Genomic DNA, 24,176 nt, shown 5'->3' with positions numbered 1-24,176 from the left:
CTGGGTGATTGGGCAACAAAATGGCAGATGAAATTCAATGTTAATAAAAGCAAAGCACATTGGAAAACATAATCCCAACTATACCCATAAAATGATGGAGTTTAAATTAGCTGTTCCCACTCAAGAGAGAGAGAATGGAGTCATTTTGGATAGTTCTCTGAAAACATCCACTCAATGTGCAGCGGCACTCTAAAAAGCTAACAAAAAGTTGGGAATCGTTAAAAAAGAAACAGATAATAAGACAGAAAATATCATATTGCCTCTATATAAATCCATGGTATGCCCACATCTTGAATACTGTGTGCAGATGTGGTCTCCCAAATATCTCAAAAAAAAAAGATATATTGGAATTGGAAAAGCTTCAGAAAAGGGCAACAAAAATAATTAGGGGTTTGGAACAGCTTCTGTATGAGGAGAGATTAATAAGATTGGGACTTTTCAGTTTGGAAAAAAGACAACTAAGGGGGATGTGATAAAGGTCTATAAAATCATGACTGGTGTGGAGAGAGGAAATAAGGAAGTGTTATTTACTCCTCATAACACAAGAATTGGGGGGGGTCACCAAATGAAATTAATAGGCAGCAGGTTTGAAACAAACAAAAGGACGTATTTCTTCACACAATGCACCGTCAACCTGTGGAACTCTTTGCCAGAGCTTGTTGTGAAGGCCAAGACTATAACAGGGGTCAAAAAAAGAACTAGATAAATTCATGAAGGATAGGTCTATCAATGGCTATTAGCCTGGATGGGCAGGGATGGTGTCCCTAGCCTCTGTTGGCCACTGTCAGAAGACAATATACTGGGCTGGATGGACGTTTGGTCTGACCTTATATTATGTTTAAACACCCTGGTTTAGATAAAACAAATTTATTAACCACAAATGTTAGATTTTAAGTGAATACTAGTAATGAGGCATAAAAGTCAGAATTGGTTACAAGAAAATAAAAGTAAAAACACAACTAATGCCTAACTTAACAACCTAAGTGAATTCAAAGCCAAAGCCTCTCTCACCACATGTTATAGCAGTTCTACTGGTTGAATTATTTCAGTCAGGATCTCTCCCCCCGTCCAATGCTGCTTCTTTTGTTCTTCAAGTGTTGTTGATGCTGTGAGTAAAGAAAAAAGGAGGAATAATTTGGGGGCTCTCCTCTCTCCCTGAATAGTTCTTTTCCTTCATCAAAAATCATCTCCAGATGAGGTACAGGAGACAGAAAGTCTGTGGGGATGGAAATGCTTGGATGTTTATTTGTCAATATAAACTGTCCATCAACAAGTTTAGGCTCAAAATTAGGGTAAAGTTTCTAACCATCAGAGGAGTGAAGTTCTGGAACAGACTTCCAAGGGGAGCAATGGATGTAAAAGATCTAACTGGCTTCAAGACTGTGCTTGGTAAGTTTATGGAGGGAATGGTATGATGAGATTGCCGACAATGGCCCATGGCGACTACCAGTAGCAAAAATCCACAACTGCTGGAGACAGGACACTAGATGGGGAGGGCTCTGAATTACTACACAGAATTCTTTCCCAGGTATCTGTCTGGCCGGCCTTGCTCACATGGTCAGGGTCTAACTTATTGTTATATTTGGGGTCATGAAAAAATGTCCCCCCAGGTCAGATGGGCAGAAACCCTGAGGGTTTTTTTGCCTTCCTCTGTAGCATGAGGCATGGATCACTTGCAAGTTTACATTAGTGTAAATGGTGAATTATCTGTAACTTGAAGTATTTAAACCATAATGTGACACTCTGGCACCCCACATTCACTATAGTAATATGATTATGTGGCATCTTGTGCAAAGTACGCCTTGTAAGGTATCATTCTAAAAGTCTTGATTTGTTGATCATTAATATCCTGTTGATTGTATGTGTTATCATTATATGTGAAGTTATAAAGTTTTGCTATGTATGTGTTACTGAAAGATGTTGTGAAGTTGAAAACACCCATGGCTAGCCTTTCAGGGACATTGATGAAGAAACTAAACAGTGTTGATGGCGCATCAATAAAGACAATGGACCATGGAAGAGCTTAACCTTCCTGGGAACGCTTCAGACAGCTTATGGACAATGGCTGCTATGACTCATTGGGAGCATGCAAGGGCATGTGACCAGACCACATGGCACTGAACTCCCTTTTGGTACCTGTATTTTTCCACAAACTGGGCTGGGAACTTAGCTTGAAACAAAGGATTCCCGCCATATGGAGAGGCTGGCTGAGTCACCAGCAGAGCAGTGTGAGAAAGCCAACCCAGCTGAATGGTTAGGGAGCACCCCAATGGTTCCAACGACTCCCATACTGCATCCCGGGGGTACACCCATCACACATGATTTGAAGACTTCAGTAACTCAGCCAAAGGTTAGGAGCCTGTTTCGGGAGTGGGTTAGGTTCTGTGGCCTGTAATGTGCAGGTCAGACTAAATGATCATGATGGTCCTTTCTGACCTTAAAGTCTATGAGTCAAGACGTAGATTTTTACCCACATCCAAAGAATGTCCACTTAACCAGGAGATGGTCCGTTTGATCTTTCTGACACCTGCCTGAGGCACTGGCTAGTCTATTGTCTCTGGGCAACTGCTCCCCCCAGACTTGGAACATATTTAGTAATACCCTACAGAGGAATCCTATAACTTTACATGCAATATTGCCACATATATTTTACCAAGACAAGAATGATCAGGAAATTATGAGTTTTCAAATGATATCTCATAAATCGTACTTTGTACAATATTTATCATAGTCCTGTAAAAGGGGTGAATATAGGAGTACAAACTGTCACAATATGACCAAAGGGAAAATTTAAGCTTGTGCAGACAACCTTGTCATTTCTTTACTTTTAAGTGTTTCATTTTGCTACCTTAACATTTTGAAAGGCAGTTTTGAAATTCTATTTCCTGTATGAAAAGATGCAAGAGAAAAAAAAGAAACTCTGTAATATGGCATTGTTTGCTAGAAAGCACTAAAACTCATTGGATGAATTCCTGGCCCCATTGTAGTCAATGGCAAAACTTACATTCAGTTCAATAGAGCCAGGATTGCATCCCATCTTACACATGATGTGTATTCATTAAAGCAAGGGCTGTTTTGGAGCCTTGTCTCACTAAATGTGTCCTTTGTGAACTCATTAAGGTAGGGCTCCATAAAAGCCCTGTGTCATTTCATTAGCACCTTCCAAAATCTTGACTTGTTCCATATATTCCCTCAAACTCTGAGAGAATGAGGCAGACATCTGCCTCCATCCATAGATAATTGCACATCAAATGAGAGTGGACTTTTCAAAAATGTTTAGTGCCATCTAAAATCCCAATCACTTTGTAATATATACATTTGCAGTGCCAACAGAATGTTGGGAGATCATTATTAAAAAGTCTTATTGGTAAAATATGAGCGTGCATTTCTTTCTAAAGAAATTTATCTTGGGCAAAGATCTGATCTGGAATACTTCTGCCAGAAATGTAGAACTTTAACAAAGTAACAAATAAGCAGCTGTAAAAGCCTAGTGAAATGGAAACATTTACCAAAGCTTAACTGTAGATTCAAAAAAAAATACACTGAATTGTTGAACACATTTTGATTTCTACACAATAATACAAACATATGAGAAGGAGCAGAAAAATAGTAGTATAGACAAAGTAGCCAAGGACATCTCAAGACTTGCCTTTGAGGCATGTAAAGTATAAAAAAGCTTTTGAAATAAAATATCAAATACTGTTTCTTTCTTCACACAGTGAGAAGTATGTGGGAAAATGTCTATATGTTTCTCATGAATCAGCAAAGTCAGCTCCAGGTCCTGCAGGGAATTCTGAAACAGATGAATGTCCTTTTCACTTGCAGTGATCTCATGAGTTCAAATATGTACAACTCAGGATGTCTTTCGGGATAGCAGGCAGCTTCAATGGCCACTTTATCTCTTCCTGATTTCATTAAACCCTGTAGCCTTCTACCAGAAAGTTCTGAAACTTTTTCCCTTTCAGATTTCTTCCTAGTCATCCACTTCTTATATTTCTTCTACCTCACAACTTCCAGTCACCCAGTTTCCTGCTGCTCTGAGAACTCCCTGATCCATCCTCCATCTATTTTTCACATTCTCAATGTCTACAATATAATTTAATGTATATGCCTTGCCTTCTTTTCTCTTGTAAACATATTTATTTTAGTGTGAGTTTAGCATCCAGATGTCTATAGAGTGCTGTAGCTGTACATGTTTAAACGATATGTTTAAACGATTGGCTAGTTCAGGGGGGCCAAATTCATCCCTAGTGTAAGTCAGCTAACTTTAATGCACATCTTAGCATCCTTAACTAAAGGGCACTCTTACTTCAGGCAGGCATAAGTAATGCATCCTTCACTGTAGTAAGTTTCCTTCACTACAGTGTGAACTTATAACTGAGGCATCCTTAGGTAAGATGCACTTCTCTATGGTATTTAATTGAGACATAGTGTTGTACCATGGGTACTGTGCTATACAATTGGTTATGTTTTGGCTATATACAGTGTATGTTTATAGTAAAAATTAAGGTATTAGAATAAATTAATAGGATAGTAGATACTACTATTATCCATTTTCTTTTTATGCCTTGTAAGTAACAGACAGGATTTTGTCTGTGTCTATGTTAATTAGATTAGAGGAATTTCAGAGGCCCAGGCCCCAATGTGGGAAAGGACAGTTACAAGATTTAGTAAGGTCTAATTTATGATGCCTTTCTTGTTCAACATAAAGCACTGCTATTTGTTACCTTTTCAAGGTCTCTGCAAAGAACTGTTTGTGTGAATGAGGAATGTATGCATCAGGGAAAGATGAGGTGTGAAGGCCATTTTTGAAGCCAGATGGCCAAGGGAGGAGGTGTGAAGAAACTGAAGAGACTGAAGAGACTCAGCGATGCCAAAGAACCATCAAGGTGCATCCATGGTTGAGGAGGGGCAGACTGACGACCCTGAGGTGAGGGCTGGCACCCTTAAAACACAAGATAATTGATTAAATCAAAACCAGACAGGATGACCCTCTCTGAGGTGTTTTGGGCCATCAAAAGATAACACCAGCTAAGGAGTAATTGGTCACAAACTGACACAGCAAAATCCATAGACTTCAACAGAGAAAAAAAGGCTATAAGAACAGGGTGCTTTGCCATGGCACTTTGGGTTCGTCTTGTCACACTCCAGGAGCATCGGATCACGACCGACAGAGCCTGGCTCCCCACTGCGACAAATCTGGCTGGCTACTAGATTGATACAGACTCTGGACTGGTAACTATAAACATCAACTGGCGGGACTGTATGCATGGTGTGTGTGTGTGATTGAAAAGCATATGCTAACTGCTGTATTCTCAATAAATGTGGTGTTTTGCCTTCTCCCCTATAAAAGATCTCATGTGCTTTGTATAGCATAACAATAGTTCATTGAAGTATCCTTAACTATATACTGCTGGGGAATTCTTCACAACTGCACACACACAGAATTCATGTCTGGGCAGATTTTTTTTCCCCGCAGAAAATACATTCTTCCCAAGAAGTGCTGTAGTTCCTCCTTTCGCCCACCAGAAGCCGCAGTTCCACCAAAACAGCCAACAACATGAACACAATAAACTTAAATAAGAAGCCCTTAAATGCGATGCATTTAACTAAAAAATCCTCTACTGAGATCATTTTTCACAAAATCCCTTAACTGAGTTGCACTTAGTGAAAGAGGGCCTTCTATAGCCACAATTCAGCAAGCTGCTTAAGCGCAGACTTACTATAACCACTTGCTTAAGCAGGTGCTTAACTATAAATGTGCTTAGGTACCATTGATTTCAATGAGACTTAAGTGTTTTGCTAAACTGGGGCCTAAATAAAGAGCAGTTAATGAAGTCCTGTTTAAGGGAGGCATCTTTAACTAAGGGTACATCTATGCTTTACTTCCAGCTCAGGCAGATGTACACAGGCTAGCTTTGACTGAGCTAGCATGCTAAAAACAGAAGTATAGCCTCTGCAATGTGGGCTGGGAATTACAACTTCAGCTCCATTTTAGATATACTGCCCTGTGGCAAGTTAACTGAAATTTCTTTTTACTGACTGTCCTTCATACAGCTATGAAAAGCGGTGCTTGTGCAACACAATTGTTTCTGTCATCAGTGCTATTGCTCACACAAGGTGAAATCCTGACCTCACTGAAGCCCTTGGCCATTGACTTCAAAGGAATGGGGATATCATTAACAATTTCTTTCTCTGAGAAGGTAATCTTCACTAGATTCTGAAAACGTAAGGCCTGATTCAAAGCTCATTAAAGTCAATGGGAGTCTTTCCAATGACTGCATTAGGCTTTCAATCAGACCCATAGAGAATGTTTGTTGACAATGTGACCAGGGTTACAGAATATTAATGTGGTATTTTCTTCACATTTAAGGTAAATATGCCAAATGTTCTGTATGTACAATATGTTAGTGTCAAAGTATTTGAACCTTATTAACATGAGTTTGTTTCTTTGTGTGTAACTTTTTTTAAAAAAGCTTATTTTTAAATGTGTGTTCAGTTGTATGTGAAAATGATTTGTATAACTAAAATTGTTATTTGTGAGTGCATTTTAAACAGCCCCCATCCCCTCATTTCAGCTATGGAAGTTTACCTTATGGCTTACAATATGGCAATGTTCTGTTAATGTGTTGGGACATGTACGTGAAAAGATGTATTTTATGGCTCTATTTTTGACTATTGTTACAGGTTGCATTTATCTGAGACACTGTAGTATTGTTAGCATTTCATACAATAAACTGTTACTATTTTTAATGGAAAATAAAAATTGCCTGATGTACTAATAATCAAGAGTGTGACGGGGGCCCTGTTTCTCAAGGGGGGCCACCTCTATTGGTACACCCTATCACACTATTGTCTGGACTCCCTTTGGGATCAAATAATTGCAACAATGTGGTCTCGGGACCCCTGGGAGGGTGGAGCAAATATCGACCTGTGGCCCCCAAGTGGGGTAGGTAGAACAAGCAGTATGTAATCTCTGAGCCTTCTGGCCGGAGCCAACAGTAACAATTAGGGTTTCTGACAAACAGGGGCAGAACAAACAAGCAGTCTAGGGCCCCTGAGCTTCCTGGCTGGGGAATTGTGATATACTTCCCTAGGGTGCAACCTGGAACTGGGGTACCACTAAGCCCTCTGTCTCACCAGCCTGGGTGCCTTCTGTCACTGTGATGCTGTGATAAGCTGAGACTCTTCCCGGTCCTGCAAACATTTACAGGCAGGGACACATCCAGCTCAGTTACATGAATGCTTTTGCCAGCCACTCATGAACCAACAATAGAGAAGCTCCAGCCAATTCCCCAAAGCTCCTTAGCCTAGGACCCCAGAGCTGTTATCTTGTCCAGGTCAAAAGCCTTACCAGTGTAAGTTTATTACCCAGTCCGCCCCTCCCTCAATGTGGAGAGGACAATGCACCAGCCCCTGTTCCTGAACAGATTTCCTTTTGCACTTCGAACACACTGTTTGAGGTAAAAAAATATATTAACTAAATTAAATATAATTTAAATTTAATATATTAAATAAATTAAAAATGTATTAATTACAGAAAGATAGATTTAAGTGATTATAAGTAATAAGTGTACAGATCAAAGTAGATTACCTAAGAAATAAAAACAAAATCACAATCTGACTACTATTAACTAGACAGGATTTGAATCAAGCAGTCTCTCATACTGATGGTACAAACAGTTCACCAATCTTTCATACACAGGCTGGGATTCCTTCTTTCCCACCTGGGGCTACATCCCTGGTTCAGTCTTTGTTTCTGAGGCATTTCTAGCTGTTGAGTTGTTGGGGGAGTGAGGCCCAGTGATGATGTCACTTCCCCCTTTTACATATTCTTTTATGTGGAGGGAACTTCATTGTCCCTAGCAAAGTCCCCAGCACAGTTTGTAGAGAAGTACAGGCACAAGATGGAGTCCATTATTACATGATCTAGTCACATGCTTTTGCATGCTTCAATGAGTCATAGCAACCATTATCCCTATACTGGCTGAAGCATCCACAGGAAAACCCATCAGGTGAGGATAAGCTTCTTCTGCAAAACGATTGTTTTTTTCTAATGGGCCACCATCTTTAATGGTTCATCCAAATGTGCTGGCTAGACTGGATGTAAACTACCTTCTGGGTGTTACCCAAGAGCAAACACATTTGAAATACAGGTACAGTCAATATTCATAACTTCAGATACAAAAATGATACATGCATACAAATAGGATAATCATATTCAGCAAACCATAACTTTTACATTGACACCTTATGTGACGTGTTTTGTACAAGATTTGTTGTGAATATGGAGGTGCCAGGGTGTTGCTTTGGGCTACAGTGTCACAGGCAGGCAAACAGCAACTGGGGATTCCGACCCTCGGCCTGCCTTCTTTTATCTGTCCTTTCCACCTGGAGCATGTGCAGCAGGGTCTAGGGGGCATGGCCTCCTGGATTCACAGTGACTGGTCCATCCTCATTGGCCCTGTGCGGGGTTGGTACACCCTGTCACACACAGTTCCTATTTTTGAGATTCTTTAAAATGTTTTTAAACTGCATGAAAAAAACCATGTATATATATTTGAGTCTGGTGGCACCTTAAAGACTAACAGATTTATTTGAGCATAAGCTTTCGTGGGTAAAAACCTCATTTCTTCAGATGCACTTCTCCATGCAGCTGAAGAAGTGAGATTTTTACCCATGAAAGCTTATGCTCAAATAAATCTGTTAGTCTTTAAGGTGCCAACTGACTCCTTGTTGTTTTTCTGGATATAGACTAACATGGCTACCCCCTGATACTTGACAATATATTTGTATTGATCAGTTCTTCTACTTGTAAGTGTTGCTACTTAGTAGGGAAGGAGAACTAATAACTGAGGACATCAAGAAAACTGAGGTGTTTAATGCCTATTTTGCTTCAGTCTTCATTAAAAAATGTTCATGGAGACCAGATACTCAACACAATTAATATTAACAACAAAGGGGAAGGAAAGCACACCAAAATGGGGGAGGGGGCGGTTAAAGAATAGATAGATAAGTTAGATGTATTCAAGTCAGCAGGTCCTGATGAAATTCATCCTCGGATACTATTCAGGTTTAACTATCAGGAAAAACTTCCTAACTATAAGGGTAGTTTCCTCTGGAATAGGCTTCCAAGGGAGGGTGTGGAATCTCCATCACTGAAAGTTTTTAAAACGGGTTAGGCAAATGTGCCATGGATGATTTATGTTTACTTGGTCCTGCCTCGGCACAGGGAGCTGGACTTGATGATTTCTTGATGAACCTCCAACCCTACATTTCTATTATACTTTCCTGAGAAACACTTTTATTTTTACTTGAAAGGCCATAAGGAAAGCAAATTGATAACCAGCTTTTCCATCTCTTTAGATAGCTTTATTTCCTCTGTTGGAGTTTGTGTATTATTTTAAAAAGACTCAAAGGATGAAACAGAGGAAAATGTTTTGAAACTCCTCATCACAAATTCTCTGTAAAGTGTCTGTAAATACAATAGCAATCTGTAAGTGCCTGCAGAATATAAGATAAGGTGTAAATATAAAATGGAACATTCTGGCTACAGAGCCTTGATGAAAAACATATATAATTAAACATAATGGAAGATTAGCTGGAACACACAAAGGCATGAGGAAGCAGGAACAGGTATATCACATGAGTATTTTGAAACAAACACTTAAGGAGAGTATTGTAGTTTAAATATTTGTGTTTGATAATATGTAAGAATCAAAGAATTATACACCTGCATTATACACCTAACATTTGAAGTATCTTGAAATTTTGCCACTTGGTACTGAATGAGATGGATTGTTGGTCTATCCTAATATGGCAATTCTTATGATGTTAGCTGGATTATTTTGTGGATTTCCCTTATACTATATCATTTCTAGAAAGAACGATTTACTGAGTTTTGCAACAAGTAAACAGGCAACCTTAGAAAAGTGCACCGAACTGTTCTAAAGTGGGGAGGGTGATCCTGTGGAATACAATGTTCTGCTAATGGCACAGAATGGGAAATACACTGATCACGTTTTTTGAAATCATATACCTCCATTTAGATTCCTAACTAATCGCCCCACTAGCTCCCAGTCCTCTTCTCCCTCCCTGGGCTCCTCATCCAATCTCAATCTTCCCCCTTACTTCCTCCAACTTGGTTGTGTGAACAGTTTGACAAGAGGGGTGTTAAAAATTTGAAAAGGGGTGTGAAGGGACCCCTTGGTGCTTCCAAGGCCTGTGTGGCTTTTAAATAAAATAATTTGTGTGAAAACTGTTCTCTTCTTAAGAAAAAAGACCTATTTTATAGTAAAAAACTGAAATGTTTGTAGTAGAATCTGATGGAAATAAAATACTGGCATTTAAAAGAAAGCAAAAACTGTTACATTGCTTTATAAAATATACATCTTAGAGCTATGTGCTTGAGAACAATGGCACTGATTGAACTGATTGAATGAAACCCATTGAACTGAATTGGGATTCTGATCTTAATGCCCCTCTATTGAAATAGTTCTATTGCTTTGAAAGCTTGTAGATGATGGGAAAGTTGTAACCAGGCACTCAGGCTGCCTTAACATTCTATCTGGGTTAAAGATATTATGCCTTGTCCTGGCTAAAAATTATTCATTGACCAGGCCTTAAGTAAGCAGAGCAACACCCCAACCCAGGGAGTTGAGCTTGGGTTAACATTCAATTAAAATTTTAGGCGATTGTAAAATACTATAGAGCAATCTCTCTGACAATTCAAAAACAATTTCTTCTCCACCAAAGGAAGCCAGGGACTAAACTGTACTTCTCTAAGGAACAGCCTATTCATGCTGTAATACTGAATGGAGAGCTTGTGGAAAGGGCAAACTCTACTACAGATAAACCTGAAGCATTTTCTTCAATGTGAGCTTAGTCTCTCTACACCCCCGTTAGCCTGAGGGTGGTATCTGGGAGTTAACAGACATGCCAGATCCCTTTATCTGCTAGGAATTGGGTGAAACAAGCACAAAGAACTGCAGTCCATTATCAGTAATTATGCAGGGACAATCCCACCTACACAACCACTCCTCCAGCACATCACAGTTGGCTTGTGGTGTTACTATCAATTCAAGTGTCTTTCAGAGCAGACCAGGAGGCAACTCCTGGGGACCTCTGGGCTCAGTTTGGTTTCTCCAGGCCTGTGAGAGTTCAGACAGCAAAAGAGATGGAAAATTTTCCTGTGAAAATTTTGTCCTTGATGCAGAACTCATTAGTCATTATCTCTTTCCAGAAATGATATATCACAATCACCCTTTCTTGTTTGGCTTGAATATAGGTCCAAGGCAATATTTCAACTGCTGCCAGATTACCACTATAGGGTTCATATCTAGAGATGCTATGAAATGAAATAAAATTAACCAATAACTAAAATAATTCAGTGTATATATTTTCTGAATAGCATCAGAAAGTTCTGAAATGGTTACAAATATAAACTTAGAGGTGGCTAGTAGATTGATAGTACAACAGATTTTACAACAGATTTTATAGTGTAAGAAAAGTCCACAAAGCATTCCAGCTAACAACATTAGAATTGCCACATTAGGACAGACTGATTGTGCATCTCATTCAGTACCCAGTGCCAATTTCAGATACTTCAAATGAACGTACATAATACATCTAATTGTGCAATAATTATTATACAAGAGGGCTTTGAAATGATATTTCATGCTGCATTCTTTGATTCTTTAAATATATTTGTGTTTGATAATATTTATCTAGAACACTTTCCTTAAAGGTTTGCTTTAAAATACTCTTGTATGATACACCTGTTCCTTTTTCCTCATGCTTTTGTGTGACCCAGATAATCATGTCCATGTGTTTTTCATTATGGTGATGCAGCCAGATGGTTAAATTTTAGATTTACAGCTTACTTTACAAAAAAAAATATTCTGCAGCACTTACAGATCACTATTGTATTTACATCTGCTCTATAGAGAATTTATGATGATAAGTTTCAAAATATTTTCCCTATATTTTATTCTTAGTGAAGTACCCCTTAAAATAGTACACTAAAACTTCTATAGAACAAATAACCAGCTTTATCAATTTGCTTTCTTTATACTTTGTAAAGTAAAAATAAAAAAGTTTCTCAGAAAAAAAAAATCAAATCCTTAGAAATTTAGGCCTCAAGAAGTCAACAAAGTCCAGCCTCCAGCACTGAGACAGGACCAAGTAAATCTAGACCATCCCTTGTTACCTGGGGTTTTGCTGAACCCAAAGCTCTTGATAACTTTACTCTCTGCGAGGCGGTGGCAGGCAATAAATCACTGGGGACCTGGAATGTCTGGACGATAGACAGTTGATGCAAGTGAGCAAACGAAAGTGCTTTCAATCAAAGCTTCCACTTTATTTAGTCTCCAGCACTTATACACATCCACAACAGGTTAGTGGAGCACCTCAAATTAACCTCACATTAATATTTACCCAAGGTCTTGAGGAGGTCTCGAGTGGATATCTGAAGACTTCCAGTGGACAGCCTTCCAGCTGCAGGGGAACTTGTGAGGTGTTCAAGAAATGTTCAAGGTGTCCCGTATTTAGGTGTCCACCGAGCTCAGATCTCTTCCTCTTTTTATACCCAATGTTAGTATTACGTGGCTTATTCACCAAAAAATCCTGCTGAGCAGAAGTTAAGAATGGTGTTTTCTGGCCTGTCAGGCAGGGAACTTTCCATCTGTTAACCAGACGTATTTCACATAACAACAGTTAACTATTGCCAGTCTTCCCTTTTTGCACAACTAGATGCTTCAGCAAAAAGCTCAACATAGGAGGGCACAGGGTCATGTTTACTCCTCATGGTCACTCACTTCCCCATCCCCTCCTGGTCTGTTAGTTGCGCTAAGGGTTTAGAAATGGCCTCTGTTTAGCAGCTTTCAGAAATAAGCATAACAATTGGTATTCCAGGTGCAGGCAGTGGTCTACACATGTTACTGGGCTCTGGGCTACCAAAATATCTCCCTCTCCTATACCTTGACAAGGTGTTTGTCCAATGTTCTATTAAAAAACTCTCATGATGTGGATTCCACAACATCCCTTGGAAGCCTATTCTAGTGCTTAACTATCCCTAGAGTTAAAAAGTTTGATATATTATCTAAAATAAATCTCCTTTGCTGCAGAAAAAGCCCATTCCTGCTTGTTCTGCCTTCAGTGGACACAGAGAACAATTGATCCCCATCCTCTTTGTAACAGGCTTCCAGTTAAGACTGTCAGGCCCCTCCTTAGTCTTCTTTTTTTCCAAATTAAACATGGCCTGTTAGCTCTCCCTCCTCGGTCATGTCTTCTAAACCTTTTATTCTTTTTGTTGCTCTCCTCCGGACTCTTTCTAATTTATCCACATCTTTCCTAATGTGCGATACCCAGAACTGGACACAGTAGTCCTGGTGAGGCCTCACCAGTTCCACATAGAGTGGGACAACTACTTCTCATGTCTTATCTATGACACTCTTGTTAATACACCCCAAATTAGCCTTTTTCTCAACTGCATTACATTGTTGACTCCTGTTCAGTTTGTGATCCACAGTAAACCACAGGACCTTTTCAGAAGCTATTCCCCATTCTGTAGCTGTGAATTTGACTTTTTCCTTCCTAAGTATAGTACCTGAGTTTGATAGTTCTTAGTTAATGTCTGCAGCCTGGGAAAATGCTGGAACCTGGCCTGTCAGCGTCACAATCACGACCTCAGGCTGGTGGGAATAAACATTTCTGAGTCGTATGCATTGATTTTTACCTTTTTCATAAAAAATAATCATGTGCTCTTTGCCACGAAGGGCAGGCTATGTCTGGTGATGAAGCAAGGCCGTTGCTGGCATGTGGCATTTCTAAAACACTAAGCACAACACAACATCTGTACATGCTCTCAGAGTTCTGGACAACTGCACCTGCCTTCCCTCTCTGTGGTCCAGCAAGGGCACTCACTGTCAGACTTCCAGCTCCCAGCTGTCACCTCTCTTGGCTGCAGACCCACGTCTCTCCCTGCCCCCAACTGTGGTACTTCCAGGGTTCACAGCTCCCTGCCCACACTGTTATCCCCAGCAAAACACAGACTGCCTAAGCAGGCTTGCTTTGCCTTTATCGTCAGAGATGATAAACAGTGCAAGTGTCTATAGTTACCACACTGCTCATTCTAAACCAGCACATTTATTCTTAAGTAAGGATTACAGAGAAAAAAAAACCAGTTACTAATCATTCATCATTGCCTCCATTTTGACATGTAAGTAGCTCTGATAGAAGGCTTCTCCCTAGGATTTAACTCCAGGCTGTTAAGTGAAGGGCCTGCAGTTTTGGGTGGAGTGGCCAACCATGATCTTGGGAGACTGAGTCTGGGTGCTATGGGAGCAAAACTGGGGCTGCCACTGACAGATCCAAGAGAGTGGAGAACCAGTGCTGGCAAGGCCACACTGGGGCTATTAATATAACTCAGGCCTGGTCCTGTTTGATCTTTAGCAGCAGTCTAAAATCAGAAAAGTACAGCCTGCTTAATTCATTTAAAAAGATTTTCAGTCCAAAAGCCATCTCACCTCTTCGCATATGCATTCAGTAAGTAGAACTATAGAAAATCAAGTTTGCATAAGACACTCCAGCCAAATGAGACACCTACCCTGTTGGCTGAACACTACCCTAATGAGTGAAAAGAAGGTGCATAAAAAACAACTGTTCTTCACCTGAAGAAGGTTTGCTCTCATAACCAATGCCCAGAGCCAGGCTATCACAGAGCAGAATAGATTCAGGCTGATAATCATCGACAAGCTGACTTCTAGCTTCTCCTGAATAGGAAGAGGCTTTTAAAAGCTATCAAGGGGCTACCCTGTTGTCCAGAGTACATGCTCCAGAAGGCAAGGAAAGAATCTTTTAAAGACACCCTGGTCACCTCTACATATCCACTACTGGCAAGTCTGAACATGGTGAGCATTGCAAAAAGTCATTGATAAAGTTCAGATAACTTCCTAATTCCACAGTTATAGCTGAGCTTCTAAGGAAAAGCACTTGCCTGATGAGTAAGAGATATTGCTAGTACTGAACAGGCATTTGGAAACTATTTCTCATGTAACAACTTGATTTCTAGGAGGAATGTGAGATTAAATCTCCTTGCATCCCCACATTAGCTTGAAGCTAGTACCTGGGAGTACAGACATACTGGATTCCTTCATCTTCCAGGAATTGGGTGAAAAGGGTAAGTATCTGCTGTTGCCTGTCCTGACAACCAGCCAAGAAATAACCACAAACAAAGGTTGAACTAGAGCAGCACTGAGGGTTGATTTATTGCTTCCCTTATTTACAGAATTATACTCACACACACAACTCTTTCATGCTGGCAAGCTTCAGGCATGGATGTTGGTTTTGATTTTGCAAGTGGCTGAGGCTGGCCAGGCAACAGCTGACCAGAGACTGGCTGCGAGGTGATGAGAGTCCCTGAAGTCCCTTCGGATCCGCGGGAGGGCTCTACTGCTTCCGGTCCGGTCCTGAGTTTAGCGTGCTGTTACATTTCCTTGTTGGTACCTGTCATGGCCGCCCGTCTCGAGATTTATACCTTTACAAAGATAATACCATGGTTCCATAAAAGGCGTTATTTGTCTCTTTGTTTTCCCATTGGCTGTCACTCACACTATCTCACTCATTCCTTACATTAATTGATTATACATTCATCAGCATGAATACAATTGGTGATATAGAGCAATGCAGCTTTCAGCAAGCACCTAACATAATTGGGGAGCTTCCGCTGCTTGTGGCTTTGTAACAGCATAACAGGAAACTGTGCAGACTGCACTTGACAGAGCAAATGGAGGGGACGCATCCGGCTACATTCCTCCCCTCCCCCCTTGATCAATGGATCACAATAAGGATTGTCGAACAGTGGTCCCCCAAAACAGCTGGTGGAGCTTGGTGACTTGCTGAACCAACAGCCAGGTATAACAACATAAGTATAAAAATACAATGAAAAGTATACCAAGAATAATCAATAAGATGTGTGACAAAGCTCTGTCCTTGCCTCAGTGGGTCCCACATTTCCTGGCGGATTTCGCTAGCCTCAGAGGCTCACTGTGACCCTCCACGTAACCCTTCTTTCTCTAGAGACAAGGGTCACAATCTATTGAGCCATTTTCATCATAAGCCAATGAGAGAGGTGAGGAGAAGTTATCCTTCCTTTCACAGTCTCTGTTGTCTCCCAGTCTCAGTGATTAACTGGGGGTGAAGGTGGGGGGGGGAGCCTGGGCCCAGCCTCTACTCCGGGTTCCAGCCCAGGGACCCTAATAGTATCAGCTATGGTAGCTGACCTTTTAGAAACATGGCATGTACAATTCCCTGGGCTACTTCCCCCACAGCAGCCCTCACTTCCTCAAACTCCACTTCACCCTTACCTCAGGGCCTCCTTCCTTGTGCCTGATATGGTGTGTACTACTCAGCTTCTCCAACTGCACAACTTCTTTCCACAACTTCTGACATGCACACCCACCTGACTAACTGGGAGACTTTTAACTAGTTTCAGCCAGCTCCTGATTGGCTTCAGGTATCTCAATCAACCTAGCCTTTTCTCTGCCTTCTGGAAAGTTCTTAATTGGCCCGAGGTGTCTTAATTGACCTGGAGCAGCTGCCATTTCACTTATCCTGGTACCAGGGATTTGTTTAGCCTGGTGCTAATATATCTATCTCCCAATACTCTTCCATAGCCATCTGGCCTTGCCCCATCACAGATGACAATGAGGTGCATAAAGAAAATAACGAACCAGTAACCACTTTGTCTGTTTACCACTCAGCACACTTAAAACTCACTTAAAATCTCTACCAGTGTCTCAAAGCAATGAGCTGTGCACAGATCCTGTTCAACTATGCCACTGTGACAGGTTCGGTCACAAAGATCTCTTTGGGACTGTCACCTGATGTTCTGAAATTACCTCTGAGCCTGTTTTCCCTGCTAGCTTGGGACTCCAGAACCCTGCCTTATTGAGCCAGACATGCTAGCTTGCTGCAACACAGACCCAGGGTCCGATCCATGCCCCCAAAGCTGCAGACTTAACTGAAAACAGTTCAGCAGCTTACCTGCCTCCAGCACCCAGACACCTAGCTCCCAGTGGGATCCAAACCCCAAATAAATCCTTTTTACTCTGTATAAAGCTTATACATGGTTCTGATGCTCTGTACCTCAGGGAAACACCCTATATCCCCATGTTCATCTTTATAAAATGATTGTGTGGTATCCAGTGAAAAGTTTGTCATGTTGGGTGTCTTTGGAAGGCTCACAATGCATTGAACAAGGTTGTTTTAGTGATGTTATAGTAATTGTTACAGTAATGTTATAGTAAGGTTATAGGTTATAATTTCATGTATATAGTTATGAGGCTGAAAATGTATCCTCATGGTTAAAGCAAGCCCATGTAAAAATTCTCCAAGAACAGCGAGGCAGTTCACACCTCGTCAGGGCATGGATGGGACAAACCTAGCCCAGCCTCATAGGAACAATGGACGCTGGCATAGGCAGCAACAAAAGAATCTGTTAGACCCTTGAGGTTACAAAAACAAAAGAATCTGTTACACCCTCCTTCTCTTGGTCATGTGATGAGGTAATGCTCACCTCACTCTGAAGGGGGAGTGAAGCCAAGAGGAAAGAAAAGACATGATAAATGGGAGAGACATTTTGCCATGCTCTCTCTCTTCCACCTACATCTACAGACACCATCACCACCACCACCAAGCAAATGAAGCTCTGATCAGTGGGGAGAGCCTGACTAAAAAGTAACCAGCCAGCCTGTGGTGAGAAACTTCTAAGTGTGTAAGGACATTGAAAGTGTTAAGATCAGCTTAGAATGCATTTTGCTTTTATTTCATTCAACCAAATCTGACTTGTTATGCTTTGACTTATAATCACTTAAAATCAACTTTTATAGTTAATAAATTTGTTTATTCTACCTGAAGCAGTGTGTTTGGTTTGAAGTGTATCAGAGGCTCCCCTTGGGATAACAAGCCTGGTACATATCAATTTCTTTGTTACATTGACGAACTCATACTTGCTTGTAGCATCCAGCGAGCATAACTGGACACTGCAAGATGGAGGTTCCTAGGGTTGTGTCTGGGACCGGAGATATTGGCTAGTGTCATTCGCTTGCAAGTACCTGGGAGCATCTTACATGCCAGAGGCTGTATGTGAACAGCCCAGGAGTGGGGGTTCTCACAGCAGAGCAGGATAAGGCTGGCTCCCAGAATCAAGGATTGGAGAGGCATAGCAGATCACTGGTCCAGATAACACCAGAGGGGAATGTCACAACAGGGTAAACTCATAAATTGTCTGCCCTCTATAACACTGATGGAGAGATATGCACAGCTGATTGCTCCCCCAGCTATTAATCACTTATTCTGGGTATATTGACAAAGAAAAGCAATTTTATTAAGTATAAAAGGTAGGATTCAAGTGGTTTCAAGTAATAACAGAAGAACAAAGTAAGTCACCAAGCAAAATAAAGTTAAAACACGAATTTGGGTGGTCATCGTGGACTGGGCCACTAGTTGGGCCCGTTGGGCCACGTTGAACTCTTGTTTAAGAGCTTGGTCCAAATGGACCAGTTCTGGGAGGGGGGAATGGGTAGGCTGGGTGTGGGAGCCAAAACATCGATGGTTTGGGGTGGGGATGGCACCCCTGCACTATGACTAGGAGCTCCTCGTGGGAGTGGTCCCTGAAGAAGGACTAAAAGGGAGGGTGGGTGGGAAGGGTAGAAATAAATTGGAGGGTATAACCCACTTCCACAGTGCTTAATACACAGCACTCTTAGGAATCCAGGATCAAGCAGTAAGTGGGAAAGCTGGTTTGCAAATATGGGGAAAATGGAATCTGGCATCCTGGAAACTAGCATGTTGTCCTTGAGCATCCCATCAAAATTCCTGCCTAGAACCGCTGGAGTTGCTAGATGGAGCAGGCATTGATGCAGAGGCAGAAGGAGGAGGAGGTCTATGTCTATAGCTTCAATTCTTCTTTCTCTGCATGTCTTCAGTGGCACAGGGGCAGAGTAACAGTGGGTTTGCTGTGGATAGAAATGCTTTCTGGATGGGCCTGGAATGTACAAGCCCAAAGATCTTAGAGCTGCCCTAACATCCTTCAAGCCACGGAGCTTAGAGTAAATTTTCTCCAAAAACATCAAAGAACCTTCAAAGGGCAGGTCCTGTAAAGTCTGTTGGACCTCTTGTGGAAACCCTGAGGATTGCAGCCAAGAGCTCCTGTGCCTGGCCACTGCAGAAGCCATGGACCTAGCCACTGAGTGTGCTGCATCCAGCAAAACCTGCAGATTTATATATGTATGAGATTGGATGGGATAACAAGCCAAAGTAGTTTAACTGTGTTGACTATAATTTTCATTATCAAAATAGGGTCAATAACAATCCAAATGTACATAGATTCATACTTGATCAATCACAGGGGTTGAGTTCTGGGGAGAAGTTTGGATTGATGTTTGTCTATTCCAAAGCAGTTCATCCAGTCTCAGCTTCCAACAGACAAGGGATCACTGAAAGATAATTTTAACTCCTCTCTATAGAAAATTGTTCAGAAATTACAGAACCAGAATTAATCATTTGCAATGGAGATTGACTTCTCCTTTCACATTATCCCATGATCCATTTTTCTTACAAGCCCAATAAAGTTATAAATATCTTCTATATAGTTTCAGTTCCAATTAGCTATGTTATAAATCAACATTTCTCTGCCAGTGTCTAACTCACATGGCATCTCCTTCAGGTGAGTCTTGGGGACACATAACACAGCCAACACTGTGAGCAGAGCCTTACAAATACTGTGTCATAAGCTGCAGCTGTTCTGTCCTGAAAAAATAAAACTAGTAGTATATGCTAGATCCTCAGGTTTCTTGCTTAATTTTATGTAGAATATAGATCCTTTTATCTTTAGTGCTCCAAGTGATCTATAGTGAAAGGAAGTAAAAAAGATGTGGGCAAATTGGGAGAGTTCAGAGGAGAGCAACAAACCTGATACGAAGTTGAGAAAACTTGACCTATAAGGAAAAGTTAAGAATTAGCCATGTTTAATCTAGAAAAAAGAAGGCTGCAGGAGGATACAATAACAGTCTTCAAATATGTAAAAGGTTCTTATAAAGAAGAGGGTGATCAATTGTTCTCCAACTCCAACAAAGGTAGTAAATCAACATAGCTACATTTAGGTCAATGGAGCTATGCCGATTTACATCAGCTGAGGATCTAGCCCTAAATGATTTGCTGATAAAGCAGAGATCATCAAGATCAAAATCATGAACAATGAAATTCACCCCTGTGCAAAGGGTCACCACAAGGCATATGTGACACTTAAGTCCCATATAAGCCCCCAAAACAGGGCTTCAGTGGAATTTGGAATTTAAATGGTGCATAGGTCTTGTTCTGCCCCCTGCACAGGAGTGTATTGCACCCTAAAAGATACATAGATAGACCTAAACATAACAAATACATATGTTTTAAATCCAACTATTTGGAAACCACTTCCTTTCTTAATGTCTTGCCAGTGACCTGTGGGTGGATCCCGCAAGCACTGCAGGGGCTACAGAATTGGGACTCATGCCCCTAGAGTTTCATCCAAGATACCAGCTGTGGGAAACGGCCCATAACCGTTTGTTTCCACTACTCTCTCTTGAGTGCTAGTGTTTGTAGGATCCGGCTCTTAAGGCCAGATTTTTAAAAGGTATCTAGGGCCAGATTCTCAAAGTTATTTAGGTTCCTAACACCTACTGATTTCAATTGGTAAAAATGCCCCATGCTTAAATATCTCTGCAGATCTGGGCTGTAGGCACCTAAAGATGCAGGCAGGCAGTTGATGAGACTTTCAAAAGCACCAACTCCCACTGAAATCAACGCTTTCAACAGCTATAAGACCGAATAGAGTGTATAATTAAATACATTCATTTATTAAAGCCATGTGCACTGAAAGAGTTTATAAGTAAGGCTATGAGTCCATGATTTTATGTGACCTCTGCAACTTCAGTCCCAGGTGGCCGGGCTCCAGCTGTCAGCCCTGGGCAGCTGGGGTCGGGCTTCCGCAATATATCGTTTATTGCCTGTGTCCTGTCTGTGTTTTACTAGAAATACCCATGCCAAAAATCTTAGCCTTATTTATAAGTACCTCAGGTGGGTATGAGCTAAGATTGCTACTGGGATGTGTAAGGCAAGTTTTGAGATGTACCTATTATCACAAGTGAATATCTGAACTGTAAGGGTCACCGAGAAGTTATATAAATTACCTTCAGTTACCACTGCATTTCCTACAGGGCAGGCTCCTCTCCCGCCTTGGAGTTCCTCACAATCAACGAAAAAAGCATCCAAAACCGCTTATTACCTCTGAGAGTTTTATTTACTACCTTCACCAAAGCACCATCACAATCCTGTGCAGCAGGTCTATTGACAGCTTGTCCTAACCCTCAGCCTTTTCCGGGGGGTGGGGATGGCAGCACTAGAGAGATCTCACTGCCCTGAGACCTTCCTTCCTCTGAGCTCTACTAGCTTTTCCCCTTTGCACGTCTTTCCTGCTCTTTTACCTATCTATTCTTCCCAGCTGGTGGGATAATTAGTTCTTGAGCTCATCAACCCCCAGTCTGCTTAGGCAATTAAGAGAGACACCTGGGACACTGAGTGCCTTTCCCAGATCCAAGGAAGAGCTCTGTGTGGCTCAAAAGCTTGTCTCTCTCATCACCAGAATTTGGTCTAATGAAAAGCCCACCTTGTCTCTCTAATATCCTTGGACTGACATGACTACAACAACACTGCATATAGGCAATTAAGTATAATCGGTCTCCATGAGGCCTTTCCTAGTAGGGTTAATTAATGCTTAACTGATCAGAATGCTGGGGCAGCTAGTGACTTTCAGCACTTGGTCAACATTTCATTGAATGTTTTATGGAAGTATGCTAATGAGTGTAAATATAATGTAACTGGAATATGCTTTATACAAAAGGTCTCTTGTAAGGTATCATTACAAGGCTTATAATCTACTGAGTGTGGTCATCCTATTTGTATGAATGTATCATTCTTGTATCTGAAACTAGGAATATGAAAATAACTCTGAGGTTCTATTGTAATTATGCAAAGTGTGGGTCATTAATGGTGGTTTGGAATCTTGATGGCTCCCAATAACTAGGACAATTGGCTGTAAATGGCTGTTTACTTGCAAGCCTTCCTGTATACCTGTGTGCCAGCGTGGGAAATGAAGTCTCACAGGACATGTGAACATGTCACATGATACTGGAATCCATCTTAAACCTGGTGCTTTTCCATTTAGAAGGAGGGGTGGGAACCCAGAGTGAGACAAAGGATTCCCACCTTGTGCCAAAAATATAAAAGTGGGTGGAACAGAACAAAAGGGGCTGTTGGTCATGAGAAGTCCCCTAGTTACCACCTGAGCTGGAACTGACAAGGATTGTACCAGGGGAAAGGATTGGGCCCAGACTAGGAAGAAGTCTAGTCTGTGAAAGAAGCTTATTGGAACATCTCTAAGGGTGATATTTACCTGTATTCAGTTTCTTAATGTATTAGACTTAGACTTGCATGTTTTGTTTTATTTTGCTTGGTAACTTATTTTGTTCCATCTGTTATTACTTGGAACCACTTCAATCCTACTTTTTATACTTAATAAAATCACTTTTGTTTATTAATTAACCCAGAGTAAGTGATTAATACCTGGGGGAGCAAACGGCTGTGCATCTCTCTCTCTCAGTGTTATAGAGGGAAGACAATTTATGAGTTTACCCTGTATAAGCTTTATACAGAGTAAAATGGATTTATTTGGGGTTTGGATCCCATTGGGAACTGGGTGTCTGGGTGCTGGAGATAGGTGATAAGTTTTTGGTTAAAGTCTGAAGCTTTGGGGGCGTCCACCAGACCTGGGTCTGTGTTTGCAGCTGGCTAGTGTGTCTGGCTCAACAAAGCAGGGTTCTGGAGTCCCAAGCTGGCAGGAAAAACGGGCTCAGAGGCAATTCAGCACATCAGGTGACAGTCCCAAGGGGATCTCTGTGACCAAACCCATCACAATGATGTTAGAAGAGACATTTTCTATGTGCTTTATTATTATTCATAACAACATTACAGTCATCTCTGGAGGCCCAAGTCTAGACTTTGGCCCCACTGTGTTACAAATACATGGTAAGACATGGTCCCTGCCCTTAAGAGTTCATAGTCTAACTAAACAAAACAGACAAACAACATTTTTATTATCATCAGCTCCATTTTAGATAAGATGGACTGATGAAGATGAAATCACAGGGTAAGGGGGGACCCACCTGGCCCACATGTTCTTCTTCTTTCCTGGGGGAGCTAGGCACTGGCATCTAAATATGGATGGAAGGATTCAAGTCTTAAAATGTTGAAAGTAATGCGTAATCTCTTTTTTCTAGGCTTATTTCTGTGTTCAGTCACAGATACAAGGCATATTGTTTCTATCTAAATGTCAACATTTATTGAAATGAGACCCTCTGAGAAATCCAGAAAAGGGCCATCATTAAGCTAGTTGGAGGTAAAAAAGAAACATTACAACAGTCAGGAGAGTGCACTGTTATGAATAGAGAAAAAAGACTGTTTCAGTATAACACAGAGTGAGAAGAGGCACTCTGGATCCATTCACTGAGGAAACCAGTTGTGCAGTGCGGGTGTTTTTCATGGAAATTTGAATCCTGGGTCCTGTGAATCCAACCAGCTCTGCAACAGACTGAACTTTGGCAGGGAAACCTACTTTATTTGACAGGAAAGGTAACTATTTAGGGTAGGCTCTAGTTCACATTTTATTATTTTGTTTTATATTATAACCATTTGTTTCCACCACTCTCTCTTGTTTTTAGTTGAATCTAACTTCTTTCTTGAAGACCCTTTCTCTTATTTTATTACATTTTTGTGTGATTTGCAGGAGCTGTGATTTAAAGTAAAACTAATAAATTAGGATACACTGATCCTTTAGGGGCAGAGGATCTGAGATCTTGGTGAATGTCAAGGATATCACAGGGGAATGCTTCCAAGGGACTCAGAGACTGGATGCACCTATTGTTAACCTGCAAGGCAGACAAGGCTGGCATAGCCCCAGAGAGAGTGCATGAGTGGCTGAAAGGTCGGTGGTGTTAGGGAGCTGACATCTAATTAGCACAAACAAGACTCTTTCACGCTGGAGGTAGGAGGTTACAGGGTGATGAACAGTGCTGGGTACC

The 24,176-nt window shown here is 41.1% G+C and overlaps 1 long non-coding RNA gene across 6 annotated transcripts in view; it reads right to left on the bottom strand.

The window, feature by feature from the left end:
- Positions 1–24,176, bottom strand: part of LOC119849905 — a 67,323-nt gene that overhangs the window by 36,617 nt on the left and 6,530 nt on the right. For all 6 annotated transcript variants that reach the window (XR_006281527.1, XR_006281522.1, XR_006281529.1 and 3 more), the window contains exons 2-3: positions 23,262–23,309; positions 15,299–15,535 (exon numbers count right to left, since the gene is read on the bottom strand). This is a non-coding gene — a long non-coding RNA (uncharacterized LOC119849905). The remainder of the gene's footprint in view (positions 1–15,298; positions 15,536–23,261; positions 23,310–24,176) is intronic.

This window comes from Dermochelys coriacea, chromosome 1 (assembly GCF_009764565.3).
Source record: "Dermochelys coriacea isolate rDerCor1 chromosome 1, rDerCor1.pri.v4, whole genome shotgun sequence".
Classification (NCBI taxonomy): Eukaryota; Metazoa; Chordata; order Testudines; family Dermochelyidae; genus Dermochelys; species Dermochelys coriacea.
The sequence above is the reverse complement of the archived record's forward strand: the minus strand, read 5'-3'. Positions and strand labels throughout refer to the sequence as shown.